The sequence below is a fragment of the Vicia villosa genome, linkage group LG6 (genome assembly GCF_029867415.1).
Source record: "Vicia villosa cultivar HV-30 ecotype Madison, WI linkage group LG6, Vvil1.0, whole genome shotgun sequence".
NCBI classification, from domain to species: domain Eukaryota; kingdom Viridiplantae; phylum Streptophyta; class Magnoliopsida; order Fabales; family Fabaceae; genus Vicia; species Vicia villosa.
In genome coordinates this window covers 103,609,319-103,613,473 of record NC_081185.1, presented here as the reverse complement: position 1 = coordinate 103,613,473, position 4,155 = coordinate 103,609,319, and positions in this window count along the sequence as shown.

Genomic DNA, 4,155 nt, shown 5'->3' with positions numbered 1-4,155 from the left:
CTTCACTTTTCTCATCTATGATTGATTAGACATCCAGTCATATGAGTACAGGTTTACTCAGGTCACCAGACTAGGGTTTTGAGCCTATCAAGGACTGAAATCAGGGATCACATTTGGGAAACCCTAAAAAAACCTCAGAGGGTCATTCAAAGACATCAATCATCTTCAAATAACTCATATTACAAGGTCTACTGGACATCACACTTCAATTCAAAGTCTACAGTCATTACTTTCACATGGTCGACAAATTAGGGTTTTGACCTAATTCACCAAGATAGTTGACTTCTGATCAGGGCATGAATCCAAAACTCAAGACATGATTCAAGGATCTCTACTACCTCCATATAATCCATTTATATCATCCATTTGGGGAGAAGATCTTATTTCTACACAAAAGCCCAAAAATTCACTTTGTCAGGAAAAAGTCAACTGTGAAGGATCATCATTGACTTTTAAGGTTTTTGGTCAAAAAATGACTTTCAAAGATCAATATCATCAATATATGGATGTCCAAGTCATTTGGCCAAAGAAATTCAAAGAAATTCATCAAGGAGCGAAAAGTCGGGAATTAGGGTTTTTTAAGGCATGGTGAGATCTCAAAATTTCACCTACACAACTCAAAAAACTTCCAACATGAAAGTTGTAGATCTTGCCAAATAAAACAACATCTTACAAGGGAACTTTTTTCAAAAGATCAACCATTTATGAAGTTTTGGAGATTTTGAAGTTTAGGTCATAAACACTTAGAAATTTTTCTAAGTGTTTTAACCTAGTTTTCTTCCAACTTTGGCCTCATTTTTCACAAATTTCCCAAAGGATTCTGAAGAAGACATAAACTAATGATTTAAAGTAGATGTTTAGGGCTTTCCAAATTGTGTTCAACCTTCTCAAAATTCAATTTGAGCTAAGAGTTATGCTTGTTCAAAGTTGGCCTCATGAAGTAAAATTATAGGTCATGCATCATTTTGGAACTTTGAAATTTTGTGCACATGACCTCAAATACAGATGCTACATGACCCATAATACATCTGCAAACATGCCATGCATTCATTTTCACCATGCCATAAGAATTGAAGAAGATTCTAAAAACAAGAACATGTGATTATGTAATGATTACATTTGTGAATTTATGGCAAATTGATGAATCACCCAAGGAATCTTCTCACCAACCAATTAGAGCTCATTTCTGGCTCAGAATTGTCCCCTAAGATCAAGCAAAATCGAGGGCTAGGGGATTGATCAAATGGAATCAAAATTCTCATCATTGCATAAGAGATATTTGCAAATTTCCTTCATGGCTAAGAAAGCAAATCAACTTCACTAAGGAAGCTCACTCCTCTGCAGCTATACTGATCCATTTGCCTATAAATACAGATGCATTCCTCATTCAAAAACACACCAAAGCAACCATATTACTTGCTTTCTCTTTCTCTTCTCTTGTTCATTGTTTTTCAAAGTTCTTTGGCAAGAAGAATCGATTTCTTCAAACCAGAGCTTATCTTTGGGAAGTGAGCATTCTAACATCTCAAGGGAGGTCATTTGAGGTGATCCAAGCACCTGGATCACTTCTGTAGGTGGAGGAACACCATTGTTGCTCTCACTTTGGAGCATCTGCAGTTGGAGGTCCATGGAGTGATTCAGAAGGTTTCAAGGCAAGCCAATCATCCAGATACACTCCTCAGGTCATAGTGAAGCTAACCAGATGGCTGCAGCTCATCTGTAACTCGAGAATCAACACCCTCCATGTTCACTTGAAGCTGAAATCGAGGGAGGTCCATAGAACAATTCAGGAGGTTTGAGGTCATTACAAGCATTCAGTTAGCATCACTGAGCCACAAGGAAGCTTTTGGGATCATTCATACAAGCCCAGTTGCTCTCTATCATCCTCACGATCTCCATTTTCAGAGGTAAGTTTCTGAACTCCACCTCTTTAATTTAAGTACTCTTTGTGTTAAAGCTCGATTCTATCTTGTTCAGCATCATCAGAGGATTGAAAACCCTCTATCATCGTTCATTTATTCATCTTGTGCATCATTTAATTTTAAAATTAGGGTTTATGTGTTCTTCGTGTTCATGATGAAATTCGTTAGTTACACTTAGAATAAATGAATTCTGAGCCCATAATCATGTTCCTTGTCCAAAAACGAGTGAGATTGATGTTTACATCATGCCATTTAGTTGAGAAACCAGAGAGTTAGGAATTTGAAAATCTGAAGCTCGAGGAAGAAGATGAACATGGCGCGCGTAAAATTTGAATTTCCTGGCTTATCTGAAAATATAATATATTGAGTGTATATAGTTAACAAGCTGCGCGCGCAGCTCAGTTGGTTAAGTTTTGAAATGTGATCATGAAGGGCGTGGGTTCGAACCTTTCTAGGGCCAAACCAATTTTTTAGCACCCATTTTCATTTCTTTTTTTTACAAACTTCACACAATTAATAAACCTATCAAAATAAATCATTTTCACTTCATTTTTCATACACCTATTATTTAATATACCTATTTTGTGAATAGTCAAAAAAATCATAAAAATATTATTTATTTCTTGAATTTTAATTAGGTTTAAAATAGTATGTTTTTAAGTGTTTTATTAAATACTTTAATACATATTTTCACTTTGATTTAACCTAATCATCTTTGTAAATAATTTTATGATAAAACCCTAATTGTTTAGGTCTTAATTAAGTAAAAATCTTTATTTTTACTTTGATTAAGTTGACTTTTGTCAATATTCAAAACTGTTTTCAATCTCTGACTAAACGGATGATTAAGGTTTTCAAACAACAAAACCTTGTATCATTCCAAATCATTTTCAAATTGCTTTTACACCAGTACTGTAAAGTACTGGGCCTCTAATAGAGTGTAAGTCCCAAAAAACCTTCTCTTCTTAGCTTGTTTTCAAAACTGTATTTTCAAAATCTTCTTTCTGTTTTCAAAAACATTCTTCTGGTATTTGAAGGGCATTATTCCCGGTGAAACTCTTCAGATACCTATGTGACCTTTGTCCATCTTCACTTCTTCTGTTTTCAAAAACCATTAACTGTTTATCATATATATATTCACCTGTTATCAACAAAACAACAAAAATTACTGTTGAGGCTCTGTACATACTTCTTCAATGGCCTCCACTCCATCCAGGTTAGGCTTTACAAGCTTTCAATTTACAGTCTTTATTTAAATTACTGTCAAATATAAACTGTGCATATATTAGTTTAGAGCTACGTTTGAGTGTAAACCCTAGGACAGTTAAACTATATATATATTATAGGAATATGACCTAGGATTGAGAATGTCTTCCCGGTGAAGGCTCTTTCCTAATTAGAGATCTGTAGTTCAAACCCCCAAGATGAATTATTCCCGGTGAAACATCTTGGCAAAAACCTTAGAATCCAAATAATAGGACACATCCACCCAAAGAGGAATTATTCCCGGTGAAACCTCTTACCCATTTGCTTAGAGCCAAATAAGTTCAAAACTACATAGCTTTCTCTTGTGCTATAACAAGGACCCTCGATTAGCCTCCTCTTGGGCTTTGTACAAGGACCCACAGGCTTCTTAAAAGCATTTCCAGCTTCCTCTTGAGCTTGTATACAAGGACCCATCAGGTTTCTTATAAATATAGGAACAGGTCTTTAGTCACCTTTTAGCCTACCCTGGTGAGTTTCTTCCAATTTAAACCAGACTTTAAACAAGCTAAGTTTGTCTCAATTTCACATTGAGTACATTTTTGGAATGAGAGACATGGACAGTCTCTGTCACCCTCATCTTCATCAATCTTCCTTAGCAGAGTCTAGGATCCATGTTTGGTCATCCTCAGCATTGAGTCAGCCTTCATCTTGGGCTTTAAACAAGAAGTCTCCATTAGATAATCTTCCTGCCCTTCATTTTAATAAAAACCCCTGGAAAGGGTTAGCCTCCAACATCTGTCTAAAATGCCAAAATCCCTGGAAAGGGTTAGCTTCCACACATTCCTTCATTTTAATAAAAACCCCTGGAAAGGGTTAGCCTCCAAAGTCAATTAATAAAAATGTCAAAATAAATAAAGATTCATTTCTCTTAGGAGATAATTTCCCCAAAAGAGTCAAAACCCCTGGAAAGGGTCAGCCTCCAAAAAACATGATAAAGTCAGTCTTTTAACAGACAAATTCACCAGCT